We start from the raw sequence: 15184 nt of genomic DNA on the forward strand, positions 1-15184 counted from the left end.
CATTATCTAATTCTATTTTCCTTATTTCAAAAAAAATATGGATTTTTTTATATTTTTTTCCACAGTAGAAATTAGTTGGGAACAGGGAACAGGATTCCTCAGAAAGTAACATGAAGTATAAGAGCTTTTGCTAATTGTTTAATAGTGAACACTATTGCAGGGAGAGGCAATGTAATGGTATCAATCTTATGTGCACACCCAAAATTGTAACTGATCCAGCTTGTGAGGGAGGCAAGAAGACTTGAAGGAAAATTTGCAGAAATCTTTTCTGATTCAGCCTTTGATCCTCAGCTCTGCTCAGATCACAGGTCCTACATGCCTCAAACTTCCCAGGTTTAACTACCCCTGGAAACATAAAGGCAGCTCAAAGCACACAAATAAGTGATTCCCATCTGAACAGAAGTCAGGCACTACATCTCTGTGTTCTGCAGCTGAACCTCCTCACACACACACTCCAGTGCCGAGTCAACGAGGTGTTTGGTTAGAATTTGACTTTTCATAGTTTGCTCTGCTGCTGTGGAAAAAAAAATATGTAGAATTAGTAGAATTATACCTGACAATATCTGGCTCTGTTGGGTTTTGTTCAGTACTGTTATAATAACAATAACAAGTACTAAAAATTGTCAGTCTTAAACAATTGCAGCACCGCAGAGAACAAATAAACCCACACATAAACAAATACTGAAGGATTCTCTTCACTTAAAATACAATGCAGATTATAGTAGAACATATACAAGATTTTAATGTTCAATACAATTAAGTCTTCTGCTGTGCTGTAAACCTTACTGAATATGCTGTGGGAAAATATTACAAAAACTAGTCAACTATTCCCAGCAGATTTTGAATGCTTTTTTTGTGTGTAGCTGCATAAATTAGAATGAATTTTCTTTCATTATAGACAGTAAAAAGGAGGATTAATATGGAAATCTTTTCCAGTGAAAATTTCTATCAGGAATATAGAAAACACAGTGCAACGTTGAGCAGATAATCTGAAGAACCTCTTGGCTTTTGACATTTTTGGAAGCACTGTGGGCTTTCTTTTCAGGACCTCTGACACAAGTTCTGTACTACTTACAGTATTTCTCAAACATCCTTCTATTTGATCCAGAGCAATCAATGCAGAGATAGCAGCTGATATTTTTATCCTTTTTGATGTAAATTGTGTAAATCTCTGCTCGTGGAGGGTTTCATCAGAATGGCTTTTCAGGCCGGAAATTGCTGTGTTTCCTTCCTTAGGGTCAATCCTATTTCACAGCATATGGGGAGGCAAAGGATCTGGAAAGCAGGAAAGGGCAGGACCTTACATAAGCTGGGCAGGATTGATGTCCTGCAGGTTGGGGTTTGGTGTGACTGGCCTCATCCTGCAGGACTGGGGCACACTGGAGCTCTTAAGGAGCACAGACCAGCTCAGCAAATCCCAGAGCACTTTGCCTGAGTGCCCGGGGGTGTGAACCCCCCTCTGAGCCCGGCTGTGAGTGACAGCCACGTGCAGGGGGGTTCATTTTGATCTCACAATCACAGAATCACAGAATATGCTGAGTTGGAAGGGACTCACAAGCATCATCCAGTCCAATCCTTGGCCCTGCACAGGAGCATCCCCAGAGTCACCCCCTGTGCCCCAGAGCATCATCCAAACCCTCCTGGAGTTCTGGCAGCCTTGGGGCTGTGCCCACTGCCCTGGGGAGCCTGGGCAGTGCCCAAACAGCCTCTGGGGGAAAAACCTTTGCCTGAGATCCAACCTAACCTCCCCTGACACAGCTCCAGACCATTCCCTGGGTGCTGTCCCTGGTCCCCCCAGAGCAGAGCTCAGTCTCTGCCCCTCCTCTGCCCCTCCCAGGCAGTTGTACCTGCACTGAGGTCTCCCCTCAGTCTCCTCCTCTCCAGCTGAACACACCAAGTGCCCTCAGCTGCTCACATGGCTTCAGATCAAGGCCCTTCCCCATCTTCATTGCCCTCCTTTGGACACTTTCTAATGGCTCAATATCTTCCTAATATTGTGGTGCCCCAATATTCCAGGTGAGGCCACCCCAGGGCAGAGCAGAGGGGACAATCCCCTCCCTCCCCCAGCAAGGCTGGGCCTGATGCCCCCCCGGACAGGGATGCCTGAGCTTGTCTGATCTCCATCTCATGTCAGATATGTACAAACAAACCCAAGTGCCCATCAATAGTTCCATCCCTTTCTCCTGACTCAAAACCATTTATCTCCTTGGCTCAGTTTTCCACCTGCACATTTTCCCCTTAAATTCTTTCCCTGTTTTACTGGGAAATTTGCAAACACATGGTCTCTTACGGTTCACTTTGTTCAATATTTCATGTTTTTCAGCTGCTCAGGGCTGAGACACATGTTTTTCCCTCCAGCATGGTACCAGGCAGCACTAACCAGAGGCCACTCTTTATGCTGGGAAGCAAAAAATACAGATATTCTCCCAGGTCATCATTTCAGAGTGATCAATTGCAATGAAAACAGAAAATACAAGGAATGCTTTCCCACTCTACATGCTGCAATGCAAGAGAATTTAGGATTTATCCAAGCTAAAGGCATTCATAAAATTTAATTCATATCTACCCAACCTAAATAAAATTAATTCTCTCCAGATTATTAATTTCCAATATTCTACAGCTCATTGCTTCTCCATTCATTCCTTAAACAGAGAAAACCAAGCCCAAAGATGTCATTTCACTGCAATCTTCTGACAGCTCTCAGTGTATTGCAGGGATTGCAGCTTTGGCCCACGATTTTAACTGAATTATTCACAATTCAGACCAGGGCCTGAAGTGTAAAGTTCTAAATGTGTTTGCTAAGAACTGAAATTCATCCCAGCCTGGTTTCTGTCTTCTCAGCTTCTCACATCATGCCTTCCATGAATGTTTGGAGAATTAATTTAAGGGTCAGTTGAAAAAACAGGTGCAAACGTACCTGTAAGTCTGAATGGTTCTGTAAGAACCTGGCTAATATTATTCACCATTTTAAGCACAGTTGCTGAGGTTAATTAGATTTACGACCCCTAAAAATTTTAAGTGTCCCTGATGACTTTCTTTCCAACTGATAATTTGGTGTGAGAAACAGAAAAAGAATAACAAATAGACTATGAATAAATAAACTCTTGATATTCATTCATACGAGGACAGAGAATATGTTTCTGACATTTAATTAACTATCTAAACGTCCACAAGATCTATAATAAACCACTTTGCAAGACATCCAAATGTCAGAGAAAAACACATTTTACATGAAGTGTTTTTTTTACCACTGAAGCTGTGAAGATACAACATTCTTTTAAAAAGACACAGAAAAAACAAGCACATATTTTATCTTGAAAGTACTTTTTCAAAGGCTTCTGAACAGCCAGTTGCTTGCAGTATGACGAGTGGAATTATTCTAATTTATCACACAGGAGTTGGAAACATTAGTTTTACAGATATGCCATGTTGTTCTAGCAGAGTTCATGTCCTGAGACTTGGGCAAACCACTGGGAACATTAAATTGATTCTCTTCCCTGAGTTCACCTGCAACTTTTCGCTGGGATCTGAAGGTTTTTTAACCTGTATTTAAGTGCTGCAGAAAACCTGTTCTAACCTATTCACGTGCACGTTACCTCTGCCTTCCCTTTTTTTGTCAAAATCTTGACAACATCCTCTGACCCCTCCAAGGATGTAAGAGGTACTTCACCCCCCTGAAGGCACTCCTTGGCTGGGATCTGGTTAATGGAACTGCAGGGAAATGTAGAAGGTCCTACAGGGGCCTTTCACATCCTGGGACAGAAGGAAAAGCTGCAGCTCTTTTCTTTCCTTCATGGATTCATCCGGATATTTGGAAAGTTGACTTGCCAAGATGACAAGTGTTGCCAGATTTGCTTTGACTTGTCTCTCTGCTTTTTGAAGATAAATAAACTGGAAGAGCAGTTTGTACAAAAGGTGCTGGAATTATGGTCAGAATGAGATCCATTTGTTGCTATTTTTTTATGGCACCACAGCATTGCTTGAAATGCTGGGAGGTTTTCCCCTCCTTGTCCCAGGAAGATCATGATCCCATAGTCAAAGGTTAACTGAGTGATCTGCAAGGAGGCCTGAGCAGCAGCTAAAGAAGAAAAAAAGATGTGTCATCACTTTGAGAATGAACTGCAAGGGAATACAGCACAAGGAAAATCCTCCAGGCATCACATGGGGGAAGGCTCAGCTGCCAGTTTGCCTCTCTGGGGTGTTGTTTCTGAGCAAGCACATCCTTTCCTCTCACGAGGTATTAAACCCAGAATTAAACTCATTAAAAATGATGCATGTTCCACTTGACTCCAATACACTCCACCAGTATTTCCATCACTTTAGAGGTGACATTCTGGCCACCTTCTGGAGGCACTGACACCACAGTTGTATTGAGAAGTCCCTCCAGTGCAACTGCTGAGCACTCCCAGCATGACAGCTCTGTCTGGAGTGAGATCACCCCAGTGCTGTCACCCCCTGCCCTGCCATGACATCACACACGTTGACACGATGTGACACCTCTGTCACAGGCTGCTTGGCTGTTCCTTTGTCCAAGGGCAGCAGTTGTAACTGTCCCTGGCACACCAGGCCAGAGCAAACACAGCTGTTCTCACATGCCAGTCCCACCGTGGGTCTGTTGTGTAAATGGACACTTAATTAAATTGCCTTCGTAGAGCTTTGTAAAAAAATCTATTAAACAAAGAATCCCTGGCATAAACAAACAAACCTGGATCACAGTTTCAGCTCTTTGACCTCTTCAGTGGATTTTCTGCTTTTATCAGGAGAGCTTCTTTACATTTTTCCTAATTTGCCACCAATATTTTAGAAGTTGTTTAAAAAAAAAAAACTAAAAAGAAGGATGAGATTTGGCACTGATTATTGTAAGTCTGTTCAGAATACAGGAGGAAGGTTAATTAGCTTTTCTGACCTGAAGAGTCTAGGAAGGTATCCCTGGTGACTCACTAATTGCTGCTCAATGCATAATAGTGTCTGTGAAGCAGATTGCAGGGAGCTAGACACTGATAATAATGTTACTGTGATTTAAAATTCTATACCTGCAAGGACATAATGTTGTTTCAGTACAGCAGGCACTCCACTGATAGATCTAAATATTCCCCAACTATTCATTTATTTTATTGGCAATTCTGGTCACTAATCTTAATTTGAATTTATACCAAGTACAACGGTGTTTCTCAGATTGAAAGTAAAATGCTATTTAAGGTACCATCAAAACATATTCTGAAATTGTTTTCTCATGTGTAATAAACATTTCCATTAAGAGCAGTGTAAGTTCTAGGGTTGCTTATTAATTTATACAAAGAATATATCATTTTTATAAATATAAAGAAAGAATTAGTCCATGTTGGGAAAAATATCCCTAAACCATGAGAAACAGAGACATTGTGTTATCTTTAATAACGGTGTGAGACCAACAGAGCATAGGAATTTTAGGAAACACGTGGGATCAAGCTCAGGGTATCAGATGGATGTTCAGTGTACATGTCCTTCCTTTTGATATTTATCAATTGACATGTAATGATGAGGATTTTAACAGGCAGAATAGATGTGCACTATTAGATCAGTTAATCAGTAGCTGTCAGGTCTGTTTTTTAAAAGTCCCCCAGAGAACAAAACACAAATTAGCTTTTCTTAGAAGATCCTGCAGTGTAGGTTTCTGGATAGCCTTTTGTCTAGAACAAATTTTGAAAGTTTGCTTAGGAACTATAAAGGTATTTTTCATGTAAGAGTTTTCTCTGGTGCTTGTGTTGCAACCTTCTTTAAATAGGTATTCTACAGATGCTCTTGGATCAGCTCTAAAACACTTCTTCAGCAATCTGTCCTCCCATAACAGATTCCTACAGGAATATGATCATCCAAGCCTCATTTGCATTAAGCCCATTACTCCCAGTTTCCTGGTCAGTGTTGGAAGAGAAAATGTGTCATTCACAACTTCAACTGCATAAATTTGGTACCTCAACGAGCTCCATCACACCATGGACTTAACTGATAAACATCTAATATATAACCAATATTTTCCTCCCAGCAGCTGATAGCACAGTTTAAGGGGGAGTTGTAGTTATCCTGGCCCATCTGTCAGTTTATTCCCCACAGTCCTTCCTTGCACCTCTTCTGCCCTGAGCCAGGTGACAAAATTGGGCCAGACCTACAAATTAGGAGGATGCTGACCCAACAGGAAAACCTCAGGTACCCTTGGCAACACCTCCCCATCCAGGCAGTTGGAGATGAAGAACTAGAAAGGAAAGAATGTCAATGCTCAGACATTTCTTCTGCTAAGGCTGGACATTCTGTTCCTGTTCTACTGCTGAGCTATAAATGTAATTCAACAGCAGGACTGGCAGATCTGCCCTGCCCACTGTGTGTTAGAACAGCTCACCAGGCTCTCAGGTGAGAAGAGACCACAGGGTTTAGTTCCCTTAGAAACTTCTGTTCCTCACAGAACAAAATACCCATTCTGGGAAGGTTTCTGCTCTCCCTGGGCAGGCTGTGGGCCTCCTGCTGCATGGACATACCTGAACAGCCCACACCTCATACTCCTGTTCTGCAGGGAACACCCATCAACATTCCCAACCCCTAAGCAGGTTTGGGAGAAAAGAGGAACAGCTGGTCAGGTCTCCTTTTCTCTCTGTTCCCTGCATGTCTACACCTTGATTCCAGACACAGCCCTGTCTGTCAGCTATTGACAGCAACAGGAGCAACACGGGTTTGATCTGTGCTTTGGCAGCCTGAACCTACACTCCTACTCACTGTGCAGGTTGGTATTTACTAAATCAGCATTATGGCACCCATATTTTTGTCCTGCCCTCCTCTTTTCCCTGTCATTTCTATCTCAGCTCATCAGATATCCAGCAGCTTGACAGATAAGACGTTGCCAAATCACAAAAGACCTTACCTATATCTCGAATTTCCTGACTTACCTTATTAAGCTGCCATCTGTTGCACAGGATCACACAATGGATGTGTTACAATGCAACCTGACATAATAAGTTACTCCCATGATAAAAGACAAAAGACATGCAAAAAGTGACTGTTTTTCTTATCACTGAAGCAGCTCTCAAAGCAGACAGGAGATCAAGTCAGTTGAATCCACCCTGTATTTAATTTAACACAAATTAAAGCAGATGGCTACTAATGTAGGGGATATAATTTTTAGGCTTTTTCTCAAAAGTATTCTCTCTGTAATACAGCCCTTTGTTCGCTACATTCTCTTACTGCTCATTGAATGTGAATTATTGGCATCACATAAAATGAAATCCTGAGTTCTTGTCCAGGACCAAGTTTTCTTTCCTTTATTCACCTCCTAAACATCGTGCATGAATTATCCACAACATGACTCTGCTGCTCCTCCTTGGAGGACTTTTATGTCCCACCATAAAGTCTCTGGTTTTGGTGTTTCAGATGAGAAAACTCGTAGCCCCTCTCACTGCTGGGTTGGTTACTGGGATAGTGGAGATTTGAGCACTTTCCAGACCTCAGTGTTGCACAGTTATAAACTTCTGTCAGGTCCAGCAAGATTATTTATCAACACACTGGAGCTTTGTTCCATGCACAGATTTTGTAGATTCCTCTGCAAACACTGAGGGATTGCTCAATACAACGTGGCTGAAATGAGCTGATAATCCCAGCCAGATTTCCCTTAGATCCCCAGCTTTGCTTGAAATGAATATATATGTTCTCTTTTGTCTATATCCTGTTCATTTGCTTTAGATTATTCTGTTTGCATTATCCTATTTTTAAGCTTTTCTTAGCAACAAGGAGAACTAGAAATGTCATTTAAGCAAAGCTTAGATTTCCAGTGCATCCATGGTTCGCCTTAAAACAAAATCAAATTACTTTCAGTGAAGTTATATGATTTAGTACCCTTGTGAGATACCTTCTCTTTCAGCCTTTCACTGCTAAAATTTTCCCCAAACCCTGAAATGCTCATGTGTGTGTAGGAGTGCATTTAGTTTGCCACTGAGTTCTAAATGTCCTCATGTGCGTGCCCTGTTCTTGGAGCTCCCTTGAGAGGGGAGACTGGGAAGGTGAAACACCTGAAAGAGCTGAAGCCTTTGCTGTGAGCCTTAATATGAGGGAATCAATCCCCAAACTCTCCAGTTCTGAGCAGAGACAGGTCCAAGCTGCCTCCTCTTCCATGGCCAGTCTGTGCCTCAGAGGTGGGGCATGGATTTATCTGTAATTTAGACCAGAGTTACAGAGCTGACCTGGCCCCCCAGGAGCCCTGGCCCTGCTCAGGCATCACAGACTTCCACCAGTGCAGGCAAGTTCTAGTTCGGATTCGTTGTCCCTATTCCAAACATCTGACGAGTTCAGGCAATTCTGGAGGACAAACAGCAGGAGGAGGATGGACAATCCACTCCAGATTGTGAGAAGCATGAGGTTAAAATTGCTGGCAGGACACTCTAGGGAACCCAGGTCTTACCTGAGGAAAACTACTGATTTTTATCCATAGTTTATGTGAAATTCCAGTTGTTCTAAGTACACATAATTTGTTTTAAATCAGCAAAGTGGAATTTTCAGAAATATTAGTTGTTAAGGGTACCTGGGGGAGGTAATTTAGTTCTCTCAGGTTTACTGGGTGGGGGCTCATGCCAAAGTTGTTTAATTTTTCCAGCTGCAGCCTCCAGGTAGCTGACCCTGCCAACAGCTGGCAGAGGGGTTCCACCAGGTACCCCATTCCTTGGGTAGAGGCTTTTTCTGTCACCTCTCATCACCATGTCTGAGTAATGAGGACACATATCTTCTTTGGGGTTCCCTTTTTGTCTCCTATCTTCCCAAAACACCACCATAATCCTGAGGTAACAACACAGCAGAGGCAAAAGATAGGCACTAAAATGAGGTTCTTATCTGCAGTTTTATTATCCCCTGCAATATTCTTGCAGAAAATTACTTTCTGAAATGTGCTACGCTGCTCCTCGGCTCTCCAGGGCTCTATTCACAATTTTCTGTAAGTGATTTTTGTTTAATTTGTAGCAATGGAGGGATAGATATCTTTCACCCTGACTTTTATCAGCTTAATTGGAGCTATAGGAAACGTCCAGGCCAGCTGACTTGTCACTACTGAGAGTAAAATAATGGGGCATTGTTTGCTTTCCTGTTTCTGTAAGTTATGGTGGCTAAACTGGTTTCTAAGTTCATGTAGCTTCATCCTAAATAAATGCTTAATTTTAATATGAATTAATTTTTATCTAGAGGAAGGCAGTGTTGCCTGTAGTCCTTGTTCCTAATTACTGAAAAGAGAACTCCCATTTTTCTGTGGAGAAACACAGTTTTTGCCCTTGTCTACTTAAGCCTCTGCTTTCAGAGAGGAAAAAGTATGTCATACGTACATACATACATACATACTCCTGTATGTATGACCCCAAATGTGTTTTGAGGGAAAGCCCATCTGGTTTTAATATATTGATACAGCACTTTTACTTTAATAAAGCCTCACCTGACATAATACTCTGACTTGGCCACATCCCTTCAAAGTGCAGAGAAGCCAGAGAGGAGCAAGAAAGACCAGAAGTGTACAGGAGAAGTGAAGGTTTGAGCTTAACATGCTGCAAAAAGGATATAAACTGTTTTCCACGGGCTTGCTGGAAATGGCAAGAAATAACGGGCTTAAATTTAGCAAGGAACAGACATTAAGAAAACTTGTTTAATGATAAGGACAGAGAGCAGTGGTCTCAGTGAGGAGGCTGGGAATTCTCTGTGTATTTTTTCAAATGCACACTGTACAGGTATCTCTCAGAAATGCTGTGTGTATCTGCTGTTGTCTGTGAGCAAGGACAGCGTTCATGTTTTGCAAGTCCCACTTTCTTACCATTTTTTCTCCACTCTGATAGATGGGGGAAGTGGATATGAGGATGTTGCTGCTCTGACTGTCAGCTCAGGCCCCCTCCTTCAGAAACCTCCTGTTCTGCACAGAGCTCCTTCCCACACTTGGGCTGGGGCAAGGAATTCCCTGAAAGAAAACCTGCTGCTTGGGGAGGGTGTACATTGGTTCTTTTAGAGATTTCAGCAACATGTGCAGGATCTACCAGATCCATGGAAATGTGTCCTGGGAATTTTACTGCTCTGGGGTGGTTCTGCAGAGGGAAGGGGAGATGCCTCACCTTGCTTTCTCTCTGGGGTATTTTTGGTAGCATCTACCAAGGTTTTCATCTCAGGAAGTTGCTTTTCTTCTCCCCATTTGTTGCATCTTCAAGGGTAGATTCCCTGTCACATATTAGAGAAGTACAATCTTCCTGGCTTCTGGAAATTCTGTGCAGTATTTCAAATTAAAATGCTTTCACATGAAGATACTGGAATGTTGTTTTTTGCATCAAACAAAAAAAAAAAGGACATAGTGATGCTTCTTGGATTGCTTTTAGAACAAATCTTGCTTGTAGCTTTGAAAATGTTCCCCTACACCCAATGGAAAGCTAAAAATATCTATGAATAAGTTAACACCTGAAAATGTAGGTTTCTGCACATGGTTACATAAATTCTAAAAGGAAATTTTTTCACTGTGTTTGAATTTCATGCATAAACCTCCTTGGGAAAAAGTTCCATCCCAGTAACAGCAAGGTTTAGGTTCAAGTAAACATTCTTCTCTGCACATGGCACATAAAAACCCCAATTTCAAACAACTAGACCAATATCCACAGCTTGTTTCTTTTTTGCCCACAGTTAATCCCTTAATTCTCAAGTAGGCCACGGCCACAAGCTTTTCTGGTAAACAAATTATGATTTTGTTTGTTTACTTTCATTATAATTACTGACTCAATTGCTTTGAATAAAGCAGTCTAATAGTGGTTGACATAACAAGTGATATTTTTTTCCCCTCAGGTTTCTTAGTTAATCTCTGATTGATGACATCCAGGGCAAAAAATGAGCTAAATCATATCTTTTTAAAAATTTATTACAATACACAAAAAAAAAAAAAAAAAAAAAGGACAAAAAATCCAACTCCCAAAACATGGAATTTAGTCCACTGTAAGAAAATAGGTGATTTTAATAATGCTTGTAGAGTTATTTGACCAAAATCTAACAGAAAGTAACCCATGCTTAGCTATTCTCTGCTTTTCCTCCATGGTAATTCATCATAATGTATTAATATATATCAGCTTTTCCCACTATTAAGGCTCCATACTGTGACTAATCTCATTCATTTTTACACTCCCTGAAGGAGCTGTTTCATTGTCCTCTGCAAAAGAGCCTTTTACAAACGTCTCCACGGGGCAGATTGACACAAAACCCCCGAATGGCTCCTTGGAATGTTCTGGAGGGTGTCCTGGGGGTGAACATTTAATGGCTTATTTATGTTGTGAACTGCACTCCCCAAACCAGCTGGGCCAGGAATGTGGGAAGCGACATTCCGAGGGTAGATCAGACCAGCTGAGCCAGGATGGCCTTGGATGCAGTGAAACATCTTGGAAATGTGAGTGAAGTGGCTTATCCTGGGCATGGCCAGGAATGTGCTTGGAAAGCACAGCAACTCGTGCATTGGGAATAACAATGAGAGGGAAAAACCAGCAGATGCTTCTCTGAACCCCCTGAGATTTGGTGTTTAACCCACCCCAGCACATTTCACAGCTCAGCCTAGTGGAGAGTTTGCTGGAAGAGCCATTTGCTCGGAATATCTCCCTCCTATGGACCTTCTGTGGCTTTCTACAACTGCACATGTTTTAGCACAGTTAAGCACAGCAAATTAAAGAGTGCTTTAATTTGTACCAACCTACATGTTGGCAGGAAAGTTCTGTGACGTTAATAAAAGCTATCAAGCACCAGCAAATCATGAAAATGTTCCTTGTTTCCATATTTCTTGCAAATGACTCTGGCCAACTTAATTCCTTACAGTTTCTTTTAAGTTCTAACCTCTATTCAGAAAAACAGTAATATTAACACCTGTCAAAAATATTGCAGAACTGGAATTCTTGGTGATTTCTTGGAAGGCATGTGCATGGTCTTCTCAAGCCTGAATCATATAAAACAATTATATAGGGCTCAAATGGCAAAAGGAATTTCAAAAACCCAGACAAAGGTCAGTAGGATGATAACTGTATTTCACCTGAATTGTTGCCATTAATTCCTCGAGTTGTTTTGATAGGTTTGTTAAAAACCCAGGGCTCACCTAAGGGAATTTGTCTTGGTGGCTAAGCCAGTCCAAAATCACATTTTAATTTGGTTCTGTTGCTGTAACATGTGACCTGGCTAAGGCAGAGCTCGTCACTCCCAGTGTGCTGAAAATGGAATTATTTGTCTGTTAACATTATCTCTCTGCAAAGGAAAGGCAATGTATCAGATAGTGAAGTTTTAGAGGCTGTAACTGGTGAATTTGGAAACTACCATAAAATACCTGCTATTTTTGGGGAATAAAACTTCAAAATCTTCAAGGCATAATCACGTTTTCCTGAGTACCTGCATCTCATGGCACTCCTGGAGTCGTTTGCTGGAGCGAACGCTCTGTGCACGCAGTGCACTGGCTGCAGAATGAATCTCTGAACAGCCATAGAAAGTTTTTGTGTGTGTTTACAGCTCCTCAGTGCAGCTCCTGGGTTTGTCTTCATTGGTTTTGGTTTTTAGAAGTGTTTCTACAGAGATTCAAAGTGCTGGTCTCAGGATGAATTGGGATTTTCAGCTCTCTGCAGGACTTTGTTCCCAGCCCTGATGAGACTCATAAGTGGTTACATCCTGCATGTGTATTCATCTCATATGTACTCCTATATATGTGTGCAGAGAATCTAAACAAAAATAATAAATACAAAGAAGGAAATGTTATTGTTATCTACAGCAAAGATGTTTCCTGCAAAAAATGTTGTTACTTAAAGTGTCCCAAGCCTGAAAACCAAACTCCACAAAATTTTAAGGTAAAAAGAACTGTTTAAAGTGCTGTTTATTCCACCCCATCTGTCATGTGGCTTTTATTGTTTTGTTTGACTCTATTCTTTGAACCAGATTCAACCTTGACTCTTGGGTCACTTCTGGAAAGGTGCTGGACCAAGGTTCAGTTCCAAAAATTCAATTCTTGGTCTTAGTTCTGTTTTCTTTTGAAGTTCCAAGTTTGGCTTTGAATCTTTCTGTGGCACAGTTCTCCATCAATAAAATTGGTTGGTTGTTTTTTCAGTTGTTTTGTTTTCTATAAAAAAAACCAAAAAGTCATCACTTATATTTATCATATTTTTTAGGAGGATTATTTGGCTTGAGTAAATGTTCTTGTTTTATTTCTGTTCTCTAAGTGTCTGATAGGAGTTTAACCTGAGTGAGGAATAAAGAAATGGTGGTTTAGAGAACAATTTTTAAAATGGTGCTTTTATTTCTGCCTCATTTGAAGTTCAATAAAGCTGTTGCAGTAATTTGATTCTCAGCTGAAGACAAGCAGAAGGCTCATAGTTGGACAACCATATATCATCCAGTAATTGTTACTTTATTGAAAATGCTGATTACGTGGAACTATCTTGCATACTAAAGTCAGAGAGGAAAAAGCAATCTCTTTACTTCATAACTATGTAAAAGCTCATAAATAAACAAGTCTAATAGCTACAGCAAATGCCACATTTCAAATCTGATTTCTCTCTAGAAAGCATCTTGTTCAAGCCTCTGCTTAAAGGAGGGTCAAGGACTGTCCACTTAGAGGTTCAACATCAAGGATGGAAACTCCCCAACCTCTCTGTGCAAAAAAGGTTTCCTGATGTTTCAATGGAATTTCCTGCATTTCAGCTGGGCTCCTGTCCTGGGGGAGGTGAGAGTCACAGGCCAGTAGTTCCTCTGATCCTCCTCCTTGCACTTCTTGTTTTCTTCCCATCTCAGAAGTCTCCCCTGATCTCCAGAGCCCCCTGTGTTTTCTCTTCTGAATCAGCAGCCAACTTCTGCTGGAGATAATGTCTCCTGATCAATAAAAGCCCTCTGGTACTCTGGGTATCCATCCACTGTCATCACAAACACTCTTGATCTTCACTTTGAAATCACACATTTGAATTTCAGGAAAATTCATTCTCTCCCTGCCTAGTGTTAGTTTAAACTTGGATTTCTCTCAGCAAAATCTTTGTTCTTCCCTCTTCCTTTTGGGTGACATTTCTCTGAATCTAGAACTCAGGAAATGTTAGGTCTGGTTGCCTTCAGCCAAACATTGTCATTGTAAGTGTAATCATGATTCATCATCCCCCAGAAACCTCTAATATGAACATCTGTCTGTTAATAAATTGTTTGGCTGAGTCACAAACTTACCAGACAAAGATGTGAAGCCTTTTGTGTTTAGTTGAGTGATTAAGTCCTTTGTTCACTGCCCAGCCCTCACTTAGTTTTCACATCTCACAAGTCTGAGCAATTCCTTCAAGGAAATGCCCTCTCAGAGAATGAACAGCCTGGTATGATGTGGCAGTGGGATGCAGTTGAACCCTACCTAATATTTACAGAAAAAGGCACTAAATAATTACAGAGAACGTTTACATGAGCAGAAGGCAGAAAGGACACCCTTTGGATGAGTGAGTTGATCAGGACATGCATGGATGGGGCAGAGAGTATGGGGAAGAAGGGAATGACCTGTTCTTTTGCAGTGTTTAAGACACTGTGTGATGTGTATTATAGCAAAGTTATTTTATCATCTATTTATAGACAGAGTGTTTTGGAGCCTTTCTTCAATCCCCTGTAAAAGCAGAGCTTTTGGGGTTTTCTTGGGAACAATGAGGGTGCAATACTTTGTGGTGTTTTTAACAGGGTATCTGGGAATGGGCTTAAGGGGCTCAAAGACCATGATTCTGACAATGAAACCAGTGACCAAACAGCCCTGGAACTGAAGCAGAGTGTGTGATCCCACACTCTGATGGCCAGAGGGGTGTAACTGGGGGTGTTGGCTGGGTCAGGGTCTGACAGTGGAATCCCGATGTAGGAACTGCCTGGAATGTTCTCCTGATTCTGTTGGGAGGGGAAGCTTTAAGCCCCAGTGACAGAAGCTCTGTTACAGTGGCTGATGCTCGTGTTGGTTCATTCCCAGGAGTGGCATGTTTGATTTTACATGTTATTTTATGCTTGTACCTCCAGCTGAGCTGTGGCACAGCCAGGTTTGGTGTTTACCTCTGCACAGTTCTTAGGCTTCACCCTTTAGAAAATCTCTCTCTCTAAATACCAACACAGTGTGACATCCATAATTGGAATCTTATTCAAGCTGCTACATTGATTTAGTTCTGTTGGATAAACTGATGTTAAACTGAATTTACTTAAA

At 41.4% G+C, this 15184-nt stretch overlaps 1 long non-coding RNA gene across 1 annotated transcript; it reads right to left on the bottom strand.

Moving 5' to 3' along the window:
* Positions 1-382: 382 nt before the first annotated feature.
* On the bottom strand, positions 383-1492 carry LOC135423846 (uncharacterized). The gene is made up of 2 exons (XR_010434978.1): positions 1076-1492; positions 383-514 (listed from the first exon to the last, which is right to left on the bottom strand). It is a non-coding gene; the product is annotated as an uncharacterized LOC135423846 (long non-coding RNA).
* Between the last annotated feature and the right edge of the window lie 13692 nt (positions 1493-15184).

The sequence above is a fragment of the Pseudopipra pipra genome, chromosome 17 (assembly GCF_036250125.1).
Source record: "Pseudopipra pipra isolate bDixPip1 chromosome 17, bDixPip1.hap1, whole genome shotgun sequence".
NCBI lineage: Eukaryota > Metazoa > Chordata > Aves > Passeriformes > Pipridae > Pseudopipra > Pseudopipra pipra.